The sequence below is a fragment of the Topomyia yanbarensis genome, chromosome 3 (assembly GCF_030247195.1).
Source record: "Topomyia yanbarensis strain Yona2022 chromosome 3, ASM3024719v1, whole genome shotgun sequence".
Lineage (NCBI taxonomy): Eukaryota > Metazoa > Arthropoda > Insecta > Diptera > Culicidae > Topomyia > Topomyia yanbarensis.
In genome coordinates this window covers 363,726,833-363,736,089 of record NC_080672.1, presented here as the reverse complement: position 1 = coordinate 363,736,089, position 9,257 = coordinate 363,726,833, and positions in this window count along the sequence as shown.

Below are 9,257 nucleotides of genomic sequence, written 5' to 3'. Positions count from 1 at the left end.
ATTATCTTTATTAAGTAAATTGAAAATTAAGTATCCCAGATTTTGACCATTAATCCTTTGTGCCGAACACTGTCAAATGTTTTATCAATGTCTAGAAGAGCAGGTCCAATGAAATAGATCTTTGCTTTTAAATATTGCTAATATTAGAACCATTGTGCGTGTCTTCAGTAAAAACAGGTTACGGTACATACAACTTATTTGATATTTGTATTTGATGCTAGCTTACCCCCCGAATCCGTATGTTACAATTTGTTATACACCCTTCTCGTAAACATAATTTACTATTTTCCATCCAAAAATAGCAAAATTTTAAATTCTAGTGCATCATTCTCTCTGCTATAGTTTTAATCTAATTGATTGTTTCAATTATCTCTTAGCATTAATCGATTACAATTAGCAACTTTGTGAACTATACTCAATTCATTCAGAGCTCTACCACAGACTAACAGACATAACACTATGAGGAAATTCCCTTAAAAATATCGATCCTGCATTTTTTTCAAAACAATAGCTCCACTTTTTATTCACGGTTTCAAACACTTGTTTGCTGGTGGGTTACCCCTCTGGCTTGGGAACAATTTTTCACTAGTGGTCTATCTCCCATATGCTTGTTCATATGTCAGTGGCGCCATAATTTCAAAAGCGGTCACAGTCCCAACTACAAATGTATTTAAAATGACCGTTAAAGTGGGTCTGTAGCTCTACTGAGGGTAAGCCCATGCTCTCCAAATTAAATATTTTGTTTTGCAACAAAATATGAAATATTATTTTCCAATAAAATTTTCCATTATTGATTTTTTTCTCATTAAACTTTTATATGACACGGTATTCGCCAAAGTTTTTTTACGCCGGGGTTTCTTTTTTACATAATATGCTACAAAACTATCACATTATAGTAAAAATTCACTTCCTAATACTAAAGTTCTAGTTTTGAATTTTTTGGCTTTTTATTATAGAACTGTCACCATTTTGAGTCTAGAACTGTACCACAGAAGTTCTAAACATGTTTCAAATGAAGCAACAAGGAAAACGGCAGCATATACCATTTTTATTTATTTGAAATAATAAAACAAAGAGATTGTTTTTGTTCTAGTTTTACTTTGAGCCTTCTATATATGCCCTACTGAATTTGAACAACATAAAATATTGATGCTTGCAAACCTGGGATAAAAACTAACCGATGTGTTCTCTTTTTCAGATGGGTTTTACTTTTAGGATAACTACCAAAGATCGCTTTAGTATAACCTCTTTAAATCAAAAATCATTTCTGAAACTGCTCTAACATAAACCCCCGCTCATCCACCAACATCCTCAACACACCGCAGCATTTCAGTAGACGCAAACCCAATTAAGTTTGCCCGTGCTTAAAACATACAGAAACATGCCAGATGCCTTAGTGCCAAAAACACATCACGTATATACGAAATATAAAGCATGTGTGCCAATAGGCTCATTACCCTACGTACATACCAACCACTAAAAATATTTGGCGTGTGAACAACCGAGCGAGCACAGTCATAAAATTAGGTTAATTTGTCCCCTTTGTCCCAGTCCCAACGCAAACTCACAAGCGACATACAAACACGTCGCACCCTGTTCAAACCAAAGGACACCCTACCCACCCACTTTGCAAATCATCGTGTATCGCACCCGTTCCTTTACTGTGTGCAATTGCGCAAAGTGCATCGCCTGCTCTCCACCGTGCTGTGCGATTTGAATCTTTGCATACACGAATGAGTTCACCTATGCAAAATTTGCCATGTCATCCGGACATTATTGTCCAGGTTCTGCTCGTGCGAAAATCGAGGTACCTCTATAAATAGCCTCCCGTATCTGATTGAGTTACTTAGGTGCTCTCTATTGACAGCTCTGCCTGGGATAGATTGACTGATGTATGGGAGTTGTCACGTCTTCCGAGATTTATTCAATTTTGCTTGTTTTTTCAATAGTATGCTATTGGAGTACAAAAACACTATAGCAATAAAACATAATTTCAGTTAATTCCGAATTGTTTGGTAATAAACAGACGGAAATCTGTTCATAAGTGACAAAGTTATTAGCGTTCAAATAGTGACGCAAAAACGTGACATCGTTTTATTTTAGATTTTAAAATGACACCCTTCCCCAGATGCTGCAGTAAGACATTTTCAATGTCGAAAAGTAAAAACCTGTTTTAATCCACCTAGAGGTGCAATTGTGCCTTTCTCATTTCTCCAAACTATGATTTAATAGCTGGTTCGTACAATATAACATTATGGAAATGTCTTTCATTCTTATTACACTTGGTAAGTATATATAAGAGCACCTTTCTGCATTCATCGCGGTATCGGTTTGAATCGGAGTTTTCTATGTGATCGCACTCCACAACCCGTAACTCCGGAGCTGGAAGTCGGATAGAGATGGAATTTAATATCAGTTTCCGGGGACGCAACACCTTTCATTTGAGACTAAGTTGATCAAATCGGTCTAGCCATTTTCGACAAACCAATATAACCGTTATTCTGAATTTGGATGCTTCCGGATCCGTCGATGGTGGCCAGTGTGGCCAAAGAGACTTTGGATGATTGTATGTGACCTAGATCTACAAATTCAACAGTTGTGTTTACATTTTGGAAAAATTTTCACCTTTTTACATTCATCGCTGAATTCGTTAGAATCGGAATTTGCTGCGTGATCGTACGTATCACCCTGTAATTCAGGAACCAGAACTCGGATCCACACAAAATTCAACAGCAACTGATTGACCTTTCATTTAAAATCAAGTTTGTCAAAATCGGCTCAGAAAATTCCGAGAAACCGATTTGGAAAAATCAACAAATTTTGTTTTGTAACCATACTCTTCAACTCGTAATTCGGAACAAGATGTCGGTTGAAAATGAAATTCAATAGCAACCTATGGGAATATTATACCTTTCATTTGAATCTTAGTTTGTAAAAATCGGTTCAGCCATCTCCGAGAAACCGATGTGGACATTTTGTTAACAAATCCGCACATACACACACATACATACATACACACATACATACACACAGATATTTTGCGATCTCGGCGAACTGAGTCGAATGTTATACGAGACTCGGCCCTCCGGGCCTCGGTTAGAAAGTCGGTTTTTGGAGCAATTGCATAACCTTTCTATATGAGAAAGGCAAAAGAATAATATTTAATTGGCTTAATCAGCATGAGTTCAATGTTATCATCATGTGATTATATTTTGAAATGTTGATGGAATGGGTTTGAAAGTGGAGGGAATGGGGGGTTAGTAGAGTGGGAGTCGAGGATGCGTCAGAAATCCTTCATCATATTTCGGTATACGGGGTGGATGAAGGAAATGCGGGCGTCAGGGTGGTCCAAGGGGAGGGGAGTGATGAAGGAGGGAGGTGTAAGAGCAAGGCCGGGGGAAGGGGCGGCGACGCAATGCTCAACTGCATATTTTGCGTTCCATTTGAGACTTGGTTTGAGAAAATCGGTTCAGTCATCACCGAAGAACCGATGTGACTTTAATTGCGGAATATGCCCGGAATTCCGGAATCGTCGATAGTGGACAATATATTCAAAGAATGTTTAATTGGCAATCAGTGATCTAGATCTGCGATTAGAAGTAATTTGGTGACCATTTCAATAGTTTTTAGCCTCTGAGGTATTACGATTGTACCGATTTATATGGGAAAAACCAGTGTATTTCCCTAATATAACTACTAACTTACTAACACCCCTGTAACTCCGGAAGCAAGAGTCAGAAACGAATGAAATTCAGCAGCAGTCAACGGTATTACTGTATCTTTCATTTGAAATCAAGTTTGTAAAAATCGGTAGAGAATTCGTTGGGAAATGGGTGTGATATTAGATTTGGAATTTGGCGGGTTCCCCGGGGGCGTCATGAACCGTCATAGGTGTCCAATGTGGTCAAAGCTGCTTTAATTGATCATTAGTAATCCAGACCCGCAAACTAGAGTAATGTTGCATCTATTTTAATATGTTTTACATCATTTGAACATCATGGTGGTACCAGTTTATATGGGAATTTGCTGTGTGACCGCACTCTTCAACCCGTAACTCCGGAACCGGAAGTCGGATCAACTAAAAATTCAATAGCAGCTTATGGGAGCGTTGTACCTTTCAGATGAAACTAAGTTTGCGAAAATCGGTTCAGCCATCTCTGAGAAAATTGTGAGTTTAAATGACACACACACATACATACACACACAGACATTTGCCGATCTCGACGAACTGAATCGAATGGTGAATGAAACTCGGCCCTCCGGGCCTCGGTTAATAAGTCGATTTTTACAGTGATTGCATAGCATTTCTTTATATGAGAAAGGCAAAAAGTTATATTAAAAATATGATTTTTGATGAATTGACCTTTTGTAATATATTTAAGTTATTTTCACGGTGGACAACACAAGACATATAGTTTTGTTTTCATGGTAAAATGTTGCTCTCTACAGTACTTTTCTTTGATTTTAAATAAGGGTTTGGGCGGTTTTAATTCTTTTCAAATTCAAGGAATTAACTTTTTAATGGTTCGAGATAGTTTCGCTGTCTTCCAGCAAATTAAAGAAAATCAAATTTTAAAAAACTTTGCCGCTGACATTGGAGCTCTATGCCTTGTATTTTTCTTTTTACAAGAAATTTACCAAAAAAATTGGAGTACTTCTCTTAAAATGTTTTTTATATAACTTTCGCAGTTTTGATTTTTCATTGAGATGACCTTAGAAATACTTTCAGATATTTTGAAGAACAATTTGTCTCAATGTACCGAACCTCTAGCTTCTCTCGTTAGAAAGCTATATATACTTTTTACAACTATATTTTGAATTAATATTGCAAGATGTAAAAAAATATCGCATTTGCATTTTTTTAGTGATCTATACTACAAAGCATGCTATTTCATATGACAGCAACGATATTTAATGTTAAGTGCGCTAATCGAAGATATTGCTATTTGAAAGTTTTATTTTTTATATAAAATTTCTCATAACTTCGAAACGAAATTTTTTTAGTAGTTGATGCTTTAAAGAAAATTTTGCTCCCTAGAATAATCTTCAAATTGTTCAAAGGGTATTTTAGTGTAAAATAAAACCTACAAAAGTGATCCCTAATAAACATCTTATGATCCAAGAGCCTAACGACCTGTTCAAGGTATCATCCAGACAATATGTGGAATCGTTGGACTATATGGGTTAAAGTTTGTGTATATTTTTTTTTATTAGGGATAGAAATAAAACCGTTTTTATAGCTTACATTTGGATTTCTCGGGCAATAGAAAATATAAAAGCTAGAGCTTGCATGTTTTCGCCAAATTTGTCTAAAATGTGTTGCTCTACAACTTCATCGAAGACAGTCAAACTCTATCTTGAATCGTTAAAAAGTTCAATTTTAAATGTTTCTAATCTTAGAACCACTCTAGCTTGTCTAAACAAAAAGAAGGGCCTTGCAAAGTACAACAACTTGCCAAACACATGGTAAGGCTGTCATTTAATTTCAGAAAAAAATTAAAATTTCTGCTAAATTCACTTTCTGGACAACTGTGCAAAGCTGGAATGGGTTTCTGAGGTTTCCTACGCTGGATCTTCAAATAAAATTCTTTCATGCCTCCAGCATTTTGAAAAGTGCTTCTGGGTTTAATGATGAGTCTCGGCTTTTCTAACACGCTGGATAAGATGGCATTACACAATGAGTCAATCGAGTCAAAAACGAATACGACATATCTGAATGAATATATTCTATAAATGTCACTAAAAATGTTTGTTGAATCGCGTACTGAGGTAACTTTCACCAATTAAGTTTAGGAAGCATACAAAAAAATCTTTCCTGAATACGAGATACCTGGCGGCTTCGTAATTGATATGTTGCTTACAGTACCTTTACGATGAAGCCCAAACGAGATCCAGAATTGCTTTTCAAATACTTCAGAATGAGCCCAGGTTAAAAGAAGTTACTGAAAATCGTTCGTCCGAAATTTATTAATGAAAGTGTGAGGGTTTTAAGTCCAGGAACGTTGTTTGGCAATGGCACTGATGCATCTCGCTACTGGTGACCGGCAAGCATCAATAGCTTTTCAATGTCTAATTGCCTTTTCCACGGCATGTAATGCTAGCTATTTTGGAGATCTTATTACTAACGTGCTGGAGCCTACCGTTCAAATGTGGAGTAAAATCGCCGTCGAGTGTTTCTAAATTTCAAGTACTACTTTGTCTAAAGCTTATGAATAAAAAAAATTAGCGGCTCATGGAACCTGATTATATAACTACAAGGCTGATTTTTCATTTGTTCTATTTGTTGTATGTAACACTAATTGTAGATTGCAATCTCAACCCATGCTGCTTCAACACTATGAAATTTCACATTTTTGTTTCAATCCCTCACTGATACAGCACTGATCAATTCCTCTATTTCTTCATCATTTCTATAGTTTCAGCGTATTGAAAGCTGTCACTTGAATTCTGCTAAAAATAAACAAATACAAAACATAATAAAGCGATATTTCCATAAGCGCCTCTTGAGATATCTGACCTTTCATTCGCCTTATTACACTATTGTGCCCACCCCTTAAGCCTAGAATTTTTGCCCTCCTAATTACATGTGTAAACGATTTGTTTACCTGCAAATTACAAAAAAAATTCAATGTCATTGCAGCTTATGATAAAGGGATATGTGGATACCTGTATACTATACTACGTTTCAGTAAGTAACATTTCAATCAAATCAGCCGAAATTCTTGTCTAGTTTTCGCTAGAAAACCGCCCCAAAAAATCGGTTCCTTCGTTTCTGCCGGAATTCTGGTGGAAATCAATCAGAACTCCCCCTCCAGTTTTTGATGAGTTTTACAGGTCAGGGATACCAGGTATCTTTCAAATGTCTTCACATTTCATAAGAAATGTCTTCATTTGTCTTCAACGGACAGGATTCTGAATCGGTTATTGATTTTGAGCCAGAATTCCGCCAGAAATAAATCAGACATCCGAATAAATTTGTCTTCAAAATGAAAAACACGTCTTCACAACATTTTAAATGTCTTCAAAACGAAGACAAATCTTCAAATCTGGCATCTCTGCAGGAGGTACTCGTGCTATAAATGCTTACCATAAAATAATAAATGCCAACATGTTTTACTAAAAGTTTGGCTAGCACAAACTTTTTTGATGAATTTATGTCTGTCGTGTCGGAAATGGGAATTCCAAATTCAGCTGTTTTGGAAAGGAAATCTTCACAAAGTATGCTAGAATATGAGTAAGTAAAACGTTTTTACCAATATCTTGGGATCAGATATTTAGGATAAATCGATAGATACAAAAGACAAAAATTTATCCGGAGGCATGTATGTAAAGGCCTAAATTCATCATTTTCAGCCTAAGCAACATTCGTCGGTTGCAGTGTTAAAAAACAATACAGTGAAGACTCGATTTTATCAGCTTCATATGAAAATTGATAGTTGGTAGTTTGATGAGCTCTTGTAGACGAACTGAGTAGAATTCGAGTAAATCCTTTCTTGAGCATATTTTTCTTATCTTAGAAACCCGAAAAATGAAAAAAATATTTTTTTTAAATTTTGCACTGTCATCTAGATAATCAGAAAAGGTTATGAGGCTATTATCGAGGGACCAAAGTATATTTACAGAGCTTCGGTTTCTTAAAAATAAAGAAAAATGTAAGTCGCGATTTTGTCAATGTCACCTTTTTGTCAGCCTTAAATTCACCAAGGGGCTGATAAAAACGGGTCAATTTTGGAAACGCTTTGGCAAAATTGACTTTATTCGCTTCAACATTCAATTTTTTGTATTTAGAAATAATGGGAATTCGATTAACTACTAAATGTGGTGTTAATTATTGCTTTATGACTTGAATGAAATTTTTTGGGCGTAACCATATTTTTTCTTTAGTTAACGGACACCACTTTTATCACAAAAGCTGCCATAATAAACGTTCTAAACGGATCAGGGTTATCAGATTTTGAAAAACATCTTTAAGCTTTAAAACAAACCTGGAACATTTTGTGTAGTTTGTTTGAATAGAAAAAATATCTTTAAAAAACAATGACCGTACAAATGTGGGACACACTGAATGTTGACACCATCACAAAAATCTCTTCACAACATTGGCGTATGCACAACATTGATGGAATATGGTTGAAAACTCAAAATTTGAGGAAAACAAAAAAAAATACTATTTGGTGTGAAGTAGTGAGTCATATGAGAAATTTTTACACTTCTTAACTCGCTGAATTCGTGAGGCTAACTAAATCGTTGATATTTGGTACTGTTAGTGCAATACCACTGGCAAAAGTTTGTCGAAACTTCAAGGCAAGTTGGTCTAATACAACCCGTTAAGGAAAAATACATATCAGTTTTGGACACTGTGATCTCCGTATCCACGTTTCCAAATTATTATAATAAAATTTGCCCCTAATCAAATTAATACTACATATTTTCTAAATATGATTAAGTACAAAAAATCAATAATTCTATTTGTACATAAATCCCCTTAGTTGTGGGATATTACTCTCCAATTTCTGGGGGGTGTATTACACAGTATTTAGCCCTGGATAGACGAATAACCTATCTTCATTTATCCAGGGCTAAATGGCCCAATCATTGTATTATACCCCACAACTAATGGCATTTTCGTTTTTGACAATGGGTGTAATCAATCTACCTGTAATCAGTTTTACCTGTTGCTACACTGGTGTAGCATGAAAACCAGGTAAAAACGAAAACGCTATAAGAGGAGATGTCAAAATAGTATAGACATTTTTCATCATGCTAAAGATGAAACAATGTCGGAAATATTACCGTATAGTATAGGCTTTTTTGAGGCCCACATAAATTATCAGATCGCTTTTGGAACTTTCGAGGAATTCATTCATGAATCCGGCTATTTTTACGCTTTTCTGATATAAAAAGTAGAATTATGGAACTCCTAAAACCAAATTCCAAAATTCACGTAAATTTTGGAAGCTGTATTATCTTGCGATTAACTGTATTTTAGATTTTATGTTCTACGCCTTAAATCGTCTAGGATTCCATTTCTTAAACAAATCCTATATACCACCTTCAACTACGAGTATACATCAAAATTTAATTATCTTTGAATGATCCTTTGTTCCATTCAATTATCGTAATCCCTTCAAAACTGCCAACACTGCACCGCCAACTCGAACGGCTCACCGAGAAACAGCCCCGTCCCGACACTGTGAGCACTTTCTTCTTTTTCTCTGCTTCTTCGCCCCCGTCACCATCGCGCTCTTGCCCGATTT